Raw genomic sequence first — 11,418 nt, 5'->3', positions numbered from 1 at the left:
TTATTAAAGGTCTTCTTTTCAGTCTAGCACCTCTCTGTATTCTTCTCTGTGTTTAATATTCCAGATTTCAAGACTTTACATTCCAAATTTTCTAGAGAATGTATTTCCTACCACGAGTTGAGGAAGGGGCAGTTAGCAGGGTGGGCTAGAGTTAGACCTCTGGTGGCCTACAGATTTTCAAACAACTTCCTGTTTTCAGCACACAACCTAGCCCAGTTGCAAGATAACCAGGTCTCCCTAATTCCTGAGATTTTCCTAGCTGTCTGCAGAGATGATTATCTCGACTTTCACCAGTATTACTCTTGATAGGCAAGAAATCTAATGCATTTGAGGAAACAAATTAGAATCTAATACTGTAACTGTTCAAATGGTTGTTCTTCAATCTGAATTTCTTGCCTGATAATTCTAATTTAGGTGGAGAGAAATGTTTATTGATAAATTTAGTTTTGCTTTTGTAAGTTCTTAAATTTTTAGAAGTTACACATTTTTTTCTAATTTGCTGTGTGGTGAGGGCATCCAGTCTAATTAGAATGTCAATTGCAGATGCAGACATGGCATGGCAGAAGTTGCTGATCATCCCCCAATATTTATTCTTACTTTTCTACATTAGTAGAAACCTCAACTTTTGGCTCACCGAATAGACATCAGAATAAACTCGACATTCCCGAGCCTTCCTTGCAGCCAGTTGTGTCTATGGGGTTAAGTTTTGGCCAACATGATATGAACTCAAGAATGTGTAAAGTAAAACTTTTGGATTGTAACCTTTAGTGGAATGGGCATGAACTCCATTTTCTCTATTCCCTTTTCCTGCTATCTGGAATACAAATGTGTTGGTGAGCCATCTTGAATCATGGAAACAGTTGTATAATACAGTAGAGATGGCAGATCAACAAAATTGAAAGAGCCTGATTTGGTGATATTTTGTAGCCCTGAACTCCTTATGCCTAGGTTATTAGGTTTGAGAGAAATAAATTTCTACCATGTTTAAGCCACAATTTTTTTAGCTTTTTGTTACAGCAGTCAAATCCTACTTTTACATATGGCGTGCATATATTCAACTGTTTCACATATGGGCACACAAATTATAATGGAACATTCAGATAAATGACAACAAATTGTGATTTTGTATTTATCTCTGTTTTGTGTTTTATTATTTCACTTGAAAATATTCTGGATTTCTGCCAAGACTGATTAGAAATTACTTGACAGATGAATGTTGGATTCAAAAGTGCAAAATGGAATGCATTGTGATCAGGAACATTTCAAACACAAACTCCAGATGTGTCTATGATTTGTCTAATCTGATTCTTGGTACCACAGAAAACTATGAAATAAATATAGGCACAAAAGTGTCCACCTTATACTATATGAATGTGTTTTCCAAATGAGAAGTTTGACATATGTTTCCTTGCTGATTTCCTATATTTAATTTGGCTTTTCACTGAGAGTCTTTGTTGACTATGCCTACCTTTGGAACATTTTTGGGAAGAGTCAAACTGGGACATTGTGTACATATGCATATATTCCAAGGAATCTGAGAAATTGGAACTGGTTTAGTAATTTATCAACTGATAATTAAAGCTCTAAAAGAATTTTTGTCCACTTTTTTATAGAGAACCCCAATTGACTCTCACCATCTATGGCCTGTTCCTTCAATTCTGAGAATCCTTAAGAATCAAGACATTTATTTGGTTCCTCCGCAACTGTTTAAACAACTTTTTACAGTTTTATTCATGTCCAGATTCTTATAGTTCTGGAACTTGGGACAGAATTGAAGACTGTGGCAAGGTTTTCTTGGAACAGTTCTAAGTAATTCAAACATATAGTCAGAACCATAAGTAGAACACTATACAAATAAAAATAATGATAAGAAACTGATTTTGGCTTTGCAGCACTGTCTTTTTTTTTTTTTCTGGCTGCCTTGGTCTTCCTTGCTGCTCGTGGGCTTTCTCTAGTTGCGGCGAGCAGGGGCTACTCTTCTTTGCAGCGCACGGGCTTCTCATTGCGGTGGCTTCTCTTGTTGCAGAGCATGGGCTCTAGGCTCACGGGCTTCAGTAGTTGCAGCACATGGGCTCAGTAGTTACAGCACATGGGCTCTAGGGCATGCTGGCTTCAGTAGTTGTGGCGTGCAGGCTCTGTAGTTGTGGCTCACGGGCTCTAGAGCACAGGCTCAGTAGTTGTGGCACACAGGCTTAGTTGCTCTGCGGCATGTGGGATCTTCCCAGACCAGGGATCGAACCCATGTCCCCTGCATTGGCAGGTGGGTTCTTAACCACTGCGCCACCAGGGAAGTCCCTGCAGCACTGTTTTGATGTAGGTAGGTGAGGGTGATAAAAACTGAAAAGAAAGTATTATTGATGGAATGTTCGTGTCCTCCTCCAAAAAAAACCCAAAATCATATGTTGAAACCCTCCTCCCCAATGTGATGGCATTAGGAGACAGGGCCTTTGGGAAGTGATTAAGATTAGATGAGGTCACAAGGGTGGAGCCCTCATGAATGGGTTTAGTGCCTTTATAAGAATCATAAGAGAGCTTTCTTCTTCTCTCAGTTCTTCACCATGGGAAGATACAATGATAAACCTGCAATCTGCAATCCAGAAGAGGGCTCTCACCACAACCTGACTATGCTGTCACCTTCCAGCTGCCAAAATTGTGAGAAATAATTTTCTGTTATTTATAAGCCACCAGTTAGCAGCCCTAACTGACTAAGACAAAAAGGATCATAGGCATTTGCTTGTGATATTATACATGACATGTGGAAAGTTAACTAGCATTTGCTAAAGAAAATATGCTCTTTTTCTTAAATTTTTTTTTCCTTGTGATGAGAGCTCTTAGGATTTACTCTTTAAAATTTATTTGTTTATTTAGTTTTGGCTGTGTTGGGTCTTCGTTGCTGCGCGTGGGCTTTCTCTAGTTGCAGCGAGCAGGGGCTACTCTTCGTTGTGGTGTACAGGCTTCTCACTGCAGTGGCTTCTCTTGTTGCAGAGCATGGGCTCTAGGTGCACGGGCTTCAGTAGTTGTGGCATGCAGGCTCAGTAGTGTGGCTCACGGGCTCCAGAGTGCAGGCTCAGTAGTTGCGGCGCACGGGCTTAGTTTCTCCACAGCATGTGAGATCTTCCCAGACCAGGGCTCGAACCTGTGTCCCCTGCATTAGCAGGCGGATTCTCAACCACTGCACCACCAGGTCCCAATATGAAGTCTTAAAAATCATAAAATTCAAGTGATTCAGAAACATGTTTCTACAATACATTTTATTTTATATTCATCCTTAAAAATATCTAGGCCTGGATTTTGACAACAATCCCACACCAATGTCTATTCCTTAGTATGTTAGAATAAGGGTATAGTTTTTTGGTTGTTTTTGTTTTGTTTTAATGCTGAGTGTTTTATTTCTCTGAGTGCCTTGGCATTCCCCATAGACAAAATTGGACTTTCTTATTTGTACCACTTCTTTTCAGACAGACCTGTGCTTTGTATCAAGATTCTGCAGCCAGGGGAAATTTTCACATCTGTGTATACAGAAGCATTAAAGTATATAAGTATCATAGATGAAGCAGAATAAAAGCAGATAAAGAAACAATTTTCACGTTCTTCATATTACATGTGCCCTATGATCTGTTTCTATGGTGAATCACCACATTCTTCCAAGAAGCACACAGTGGACTGGGGGCATGCTTGGTGTTCATTCCTTTAACAGATTTACCGGGTACCTACTATATTACAACCTCTGTTCTAAGCACCTTATAACAGGGAATAAACAAGTCTCCTTTGTCATGTAGCATGCATTCTGGTGGTACAAGACAGAAAAAAAAAAATAAGCAACTGACATTTAGCAAGTCAGATAAACGTTACAGAGAAAAACAAGCAGTTGCTAGCTATGACAAGATTCAAAATGTGAGTGTGGGAATTAGTAGCTGAGGTAGAGTGGAAAAAAATCATCTATTAGGGAGGAAAGTAGAAACTAGGCTACTGAAATGGCTATCGGCATCCAAATGAATGAGAAAGTTGTTAAGAGTAGAAAGTAGAAAGTTGTAAGAGTCCAGATGGAAGGGAAGACTGTCAACCAGAAAATAAATCCTTAATAAATAAGAATATTTATAAAGTCAGAAGATGAATGCTAGACCAGTAGAAGAAAAGGATGATACAGCTAGTGGACATACGTTCAAAGGAAGGTATGTTTTGATTTGTTTGTATTTTGGAAGAATTGTTTTAAGGTTTTACCGACCTCGGATGTGGTGATACGGAGTCAGAATCAAAACACCAGACCCGTCCACATGCCTGACACTGATATATTTGAGGTTAGAAATGAACAGCCTCCACTTAAGCAGGCTTCAAGGGAAATAATTCCTCCAGGGGCTTATCTGGTTCAAGTGTAGTATGATAGAAAAGGTTTCTCTTGACGAGGTAGGGCAAGCAGGTCTAGAGCTTCTGCCTGCTGGGTACATACTTAGGAAACACAGCTTAAAATATATGATTATAAGGTTCTTCAGGCAGAAGCGTGGAAAACAAACAGCAAGTGACCCCTCCTACCCACACACTTACCCAGCCGGGCAACCCAAAGGGTTCTCATAAGCTCTTTATTTTTTTTAAAATAAATTTATTTATTTTATTTATTTTTGGCTGCGTTGGGTCTTCATTGCTTCACGCGGGCTTTCTCTAGTTGTGATGAGCGGGGGCTACTCTTCGTTGCGGTGTGTAGACTTCTCATTGCGGTGGCTTCTCTTGTTGCGGAGCACAGGCTCTAGGAGCACAGGCTTCAGTAGTTGTGGCACACGGGCTCAGTAGTTGTGGCTAGTGGGCTCTAGAGCACAGGCTCAGTAATTGTGGTGCACGGGCTTAGTTGCTCCGCAGCATGTGGGATCTTCCCGGACCAGGGCTCTAACCCGTGTCCCCTGCATTGGCAGGCGGATTCTTAACCACTGCGCCACCAGGGAAGCCCCTCATAAGCTCTTATTAGGATCATAATAATTGCTAAAATTTGTCAGATTAATTTAGTAATATTATCTAATAGTAGTGACAAAATATTTGCTCCAGAATAAAAACAACAAAAAATTATTGTCTAACTCAGAAGGTAAGTCCAATATCATTGGTTTCCCTTCCATTTGCCTCTGTTTCTATTTTTGGTTTGCACAATGTCTTGGGATTAGTTGCCTGTTATAGTTGTTCATTATACAAAGCAGAATTTCTCTTTATTTATGTCAGATATCTTATTTAAACTTTAAAATATTTGATATTTTTAAGTTTGTTAACTTTATATTATGTTATTTATATTATGTTTGTACAGAAAGATGCATAGAATTTTACTGGGTGTGAAGGAATGCTCCAAGAAAAGTCCAATGCACTAGACAATCCACTTGTAGGGTTACCTCAAAGTGTGAGCAAGAGAAGCTGGAAATCCACACATTGTCTATTAAAAATAGATCAAGGAGGGGCTTCTCTGATAGTGCAGTAGTTAAGAATCTGCTTGCCAATGCAGGGGACACAGGTTCGAGCCCTGGTCCGGGAAGATCCCACATGCTGTGGAGCAACTAAGCCCGTGCACCACAGCTACTGAGCCTGTGCTCTAGAGCCTACAAGCCACAACTACTGAGCCCGCATGCCACAACTACTGAAGCCCGTGCGCCTAGAGCCCATGCTCCGCAACAAAGAGAAGCCACTGCAATGAGAAGCCCGCACACCACAACAAAGAGTAGCCCCCGCTCACCACAACTAGAGAAAGCCTGCACACAGCAATGAAGACACAACACAGCCAAAAATAAAAATAAATAAATTTATAAAAAAAAATAGATCAAATGGATGTCTGACTACAAAATAGCAATTAATTTTTAGGTATGATAATCGTATTGGGTTGTATTTTTTAGAAGTTCTTATCATTCAGAGACACATATGCTGATTTTTTTTGGTTAAAATGATATGATATCTGGACTACTTTTAAATTAATCTAAGGTGAGAGGGTGGGTATAGACAAAATAAAATTGGCTACATGTTGACAATAGTTGAGGCTGAGTGATGAGTACACAGGAGTTTGTTATAGTTTCTTTGTATTTTTGTATATTTTTGAAATTTTTCATAACAAATGTTATGATTTAAACAAACAAACAAAATACATGTAACAAGACCTTTTCTGTGAATCATGGATGAAACATGCTGTTTCTGACATGGTTTGCACAGAACTAATGTTAGCTTAGTTCTACTTTATTCTTCTGTCCGATGCCTTGGAATGTAAAATTTGAGCCTCTTATAAATATACATGATTTCTTTTCCCTTTTCCTCATTTTTATTGTCTTTCTGACATGTGTTGTAGGGATCCTTTTTTTTTTTTTAAAGGAAAAGTCACTATTTTGAACAAGATCGGGTTATAAAATGAATGTTCTATGATGTAACAAAATTTTCCAAACTCCCTTTGGGAAAGAAGGTCAAACACTTCCTTCTTTCACCCCCAAACCACCCTGTCGTGCACTAGTTTTCCAAGATATGCATAACTGTTCCTCTGTCTTTGTGTCTCAAATCGCCAGAGTGGGCAAGAAATCTCGAGTGAGAAGGTATAGTGGCTCCAATCCGTTCTTTCCTAAACATCTGCGCGCGCACACACACACACACACACACATACACACCCCTACGGCACTGTCCAGATTTGAATGCTGCAGGCTAATAATTGCCTCTCACGGCCTCCATGGGGGCAACTAGGCAAGGAGAGAGAGCAAGCTCCTAGACCTAAAGACCTGAGTTTGCCGCCTTCTCTTCCCCTCCCGCTCCTGTCCCTCCTGTTTACGACTCTTCCCCCACCCTCAGCTGCATCCCAGCTGCATCCCCGCTCTTCCTCTATTCTCCATTCCTTCCCGCTCTTGCAGTCCTCTCCCCGCTCCCCCTCCTCACCCATCCCGCTCCTCTCGCCCCCTCCCTTCCCAGGCAGCTGGTAGACGAGACACCGCAGCCGCCGCTGTCTCTGTCAACATCACCCCGCCCTCGCCCGGTCTGGAGGCCGAAGTCGTGCACCATCCTGGGGATGCGGGCGGGGGCCAGGGTGGCGTGGCTGGGAGAGGGGAGGGAGGAGTGAGAAGGACTCAAAAACAGCTTCCAGGCGGCGGGCGGAGCTCCACTGCGCATCTGGGCGGGAGGGGTCTTCGGGTCAGCGGCTGGGCAGCCGCCCCAGAAACTCTTTGCAGCCGACAGTTCGGTGGGGTCCGTTTACTGCTGAGCTGTCGTGGCCTGGGTGGCATCCGCTGGTGAGGGCCGACGCCAGCCTAGCAACACCTCCTGAGCAACCAGAGCTCAGGAAACCAGAGATCCTGGAGGAAAGAGAAGCCCAGGAGGAGAAAGGGGCTCCAAGGAGCCCAACTTCTCAGAGTTCCCTTTAGGTGCTGGTGGAGACCCGTCACCTGGTAGCAAGTAAGTGCCTTTCTCTTGCTGAGTGCCCAGTCCCGGGATAGTGATAGCTGCCATCTGCTGCCAGCCTTTCCCACCCACCCTGCCTGCCCCACCCCATACACACCCTTAGGGTCCCCAGTAGGAGATTCTGGACTTGAATTACGAGAGCTACTTCAAGAGCAGCAACTGTCTGTGCATGTTTGCTCTGCACTGTATGTATGTGTGGTCAGTTTTCTCATCCCACCAGGTAAGCTTCTGAAACCAGGATGCTCTGTTAGTGTAAAATTTCTAAAAACTCTACATGGCAATGACTTTTAGGTTACATGACACAATGATAGAACAGAAGGAATAAAAGCTTATGCAAGGTGGAGTATACTTCTTCTAAGGAATCTTATCTTCTACGCCAAGTAACTTAGTGATTTCACGATTGATGCTTTTCATGTAAGAATCAACAGATAAAATTAGCAGCACGGATGTGATGGGAAATGGTGTGCCAGTTTAAACAGTTGGGCATTTTGGTATTGTTTGGATCAACAGGTTTATGTTTTTGTTTTTGTTTTTCCATTGTTTAGTTCTGTAATATGCATACCTTCTGAAGGTTTTCTTTTAAAAGTGATGATGATGTGTTCATTGTGACTGTGGTTATATGTTGCTTCCAATACTTAGGATATCGGTCTAAGAAGGACAAATGATGAACACATGTGGAATGACACACTGATGGGTTCCTTTCATTAATGGAAATGATGGAGTCAAGTTTGGATATTGGCCAGAAAAATCTCTTGAAATGAGGAGGAGTTTGGGTGGTGCTTTTTGTGGATATTTTTCTTCCTGGCTATCGGGTACTCTATAGCAAAATGTAAGGAAGCTGGGCCCTATAATAAACAGAGTCCTGAGCACCATACCTGCTATAACCAGCCCTAATTAAAGTTTCTATAATCCAGCCTCTAGTTTTACAAGTAAAGAAGATAAGGCCCACGAGGAATAATTTGATGATGTTACCTGGCTAATCAATGATGAGCTGGAATTCCAATGAAGAAAACTTTGAATTTTATATGATAAAATGATTTCTGTTTTTGTGAAATTGAAGTTATTTAACTTTTGATTAAGCTTTATTTTTCTTATCTGTAAATGACATAAAAAACTTACAGATCCTGACAAGGACCAAATGACAGAGATTACATGAAGGGTTTTGTAAAGGTAATACCGTGTGTAATTATTGCTTATATAAGGAATTGTTCTGCATTTTTATCCACTTCACTCTCTAGCTCTCATTTAAAGTCCAGTTCATTATAAGAATAAAAGAGGTTTTGACAGACCTCACTAGAATGCACTAGAGGAAGTGAAATTCAAATCCAGGTCACGATCTACTGCCACCAGTACAGTTTAAAGTATATTCTAACCTGTGAGCCTCCATCCTCACAAAATTGTGTACTTTGGCTAACAATTCATATTTAAACCTTTTGAATATTCTCAAAATATACTGTACTCTCTTTCTCTTTTTAGTTTTAAATTTTGTTTTAGGTATATGCTCTTACTTCCTTGGGATGAAACCATCAGTATATTGGGTATTGCTGAATTTATTTGATCCACTAATTAACATAGGAGAAATCAAAGTTTAGGCATAAATACGCTACTCTTGACTGCTGGGATTTATGAAAATTCTGCACTGAGAGGAGAGGTACTGTGAGCTCCCTTTTTACCATCAATGTATATAAAACAATAAGAGAAGAACCTAAAATTGGACGTAGGCTCAGGAAAAGGAACCAACAGATTCCAAACATGATACACATGTTGCTGTGTGTCAGTCTCTACTGCAGAGGGGGCAGAAGAGCTAAGCCCCTAGGAACTGGGCATTCTGTCTCACAGCCTCCTGTGGAAAAGCCTCTGGGAGGGTAGTTGATTTACACTCCCACTAATTTTGCCCAGGTAGGATGAATACAGGTCTAAAGCACAATGAAAATGGAAACAACAGTATTTTGCTCAATCCCTCACTTAGGGAAGAAGTATCCCAGTATGCCCCAGGCCTAGATCTCATTATGACAGTATCTGTAACACAACTGGGATATTCAGAGACTGACCCACAACCCTAAACCTACCACCATAGACTCTTTCTTGAAAGCTTATGGTAGAGGCATTAGCATAAGAGAGACAGTCTTGATACCTGTAAGTCTGGTCCCATTATTTCCACTAACCCATATCACGATTGGTCCATTGTGAGAGGACATCTGTAAACTCTGCCCACCCTGACTAGCTATCAGCAATGCACAGTCACCCACCATCATATGACACTAACTTGTACGGACAGATCTCATTTTTCCCTGAGTTGGTCCCCTTCTCTTCTATTAATGTGGGCTAACCAAGGCCATGCAAGCAAGGTCTCACCTCTGCAACACTGAAAAAGGGAACCTTTAAGGCTGAAGAGAAAGTTTTCATTGGAGAGCTTCTAGAGATGTTTCTTTAGCTGGTCTGTATCTCTTTGCCCAGCTGGGATCATGATTTCCATGTGTTTGTTCATTTATTGTTATTTATAAACCAGGCTTATTCTGGTTATGCTCTATGCTGATAGGGGAACCCCCATGTCTGGCTAACAGATATCCCTGTTGTATACACAGCATTTCTGAGTGGATTGACTCAGCTTTTGCTGACTGAGGATAGCCAACTTTGTTGACAGTTTTGATTGTGGTGACAGCCAGGTGCCAGACTGACTGTATCAGCATCAAACAGGAGCTTGACGAAAATGTTGAAGCCCCACCCAAGGAAATTCTGATTTTAAAAGTCAGAGATTAGTCCAGGGCACTTGGTTTTAAACTGGAACATAAGAGGATGCTGATTTGAGGGCCATAGTCCCTGGTTGAATATATAGTGTTGGATGGAATATTCCTTCCCTTCTGCTTTAAATGCCAGAGTGAGGCTCCCCATCCACCAGCTTCTCATTCTCTGAGTTCTCCCAGAGGCTGCATGGCCTAAGAACCTAATTATAGGCTATAATTTTGGCACTTCCATATCCTGCCTCACCCTAATATGTTTAAAGGCTCCTCTCTAGTTGCTGTTACTCTCCAATTTGAGAAAAACTTGGTGTCTATGTATTTAGTTCCACATTTGAAAAGCTAGAGTAGTTTTGGGGGTGGTACAAGTAGATCCTGGAAAAACAGACCACCTGTTTCAGATGATCAGGAGCAGAGGTAAATAGCCAATTCTAAGAGGCGTCTAGGGTTCCAGTGAATATGCCAGTCCTGGAATTTTTTTAAAATTTAGCATTCCACAGATTCAGTGGTGTCTAAAGCCATAGGCCAGAAGGTCTCAGGGTTACTGATGAGTATAGAAGTTACATGCATAACAAGCTCCCTTTTGTATTATTCTAGCAGAGGCAAGAATACATTCCTCCCTCTTGAGCTCTTACATGGCTTCTGGCCAGATTCCTCTGGTCAAGGGTCTGACTGACTAGGGTCACAAGAACAGTTAGTTCTGGGAAGATTCTGGCCTTTCCCCAACATGTTTATTTTGGTGGGCTGGACAGGCACAGCTTGGAAGTTATTATCCTATCCATAGAAACAAGGGACCCTACTTGTGAACCATGAGGTTGCCATAGAGAAGCTCAAGTGGGCATACTTAAAACCCAGGCAACTTTCCTTCATGTTCTAGAACCCTTCTCTGCCTCCATTGCCAGTCATAATGGTTCACCCTAGTGAGACTCCATCTCCCATAGACACTTACCGTCCTGCATCCTGTCAAGGCATTCAAACATGCACTGACCTTTCCTTGGGCTCATTCTTCGAAATGAATGTGAAAAGAGACCAGGTGCTAAGACTTTGTCACATGACACTCTTGTCCAGATTTATTCTCCTCAGTATAAGTCATACTACTCTGAATGTGTGACCTGAGCTCCTCCTCCCTAGAAATATGACACAAAGACCTCAGATCCTAATTATGTTAATGAACCATCACTAGAATTCAAGTTCACCAGATTTGGGGGGAGTTCAGTTCTCAAAAGACAACTTTTTACTTGGGGAAAGATAGCACCTGTCCCTTTGGATTTTTGCTGGTACTTGT

The 11,418-nt window shown here is 41.6% G+C and overlaps 1 protein-coding gene across 4 annotated transcripts in view; it reads left to right on the top strand.

The window, feature by feature from the left end:
* Nucleotides 1-7,121: 7,121 nt before the first annotated feature.
* Nucleotides 7,122-11,418, top strand: part of SCN7A (sodium voltage-gated channel alpha subunit 7) — a 76,563-nt gene continuing 72,266 nt past the window's right edge. For all 4 annotated transcript variants that reach the window (XM_059928018.1, XM_059928019.1, XM_059928017.1 and 1 more), the window contains exon 1: nucleotides 7,122-7,389. The gene's annotated coding sequence lies outside the window, so the exon portion shown is untranslated. The remainder of the gene's footprint in view (nucleotides 7,390-11,418) is intronic.

This window comes from Balaenoptera ricei, chromosome 7 (genome assembly GCF_028023285.1).
Source record: "Balaenoptera ricei isolate mBalRic1 chromosome 7, mBalRic1.hap2, whole genome shotgun sequence".
NCBI classification, from domain to species: Eukaryota; Metazoa; Chordata; class Mammalia; order Artiodactyla; family Balaenopteridae; genus Balaenoptera; species Balaenoptera ricei.
This window is presented reverse-complemented; position numbering and strand designations above follow the sequence as displayed.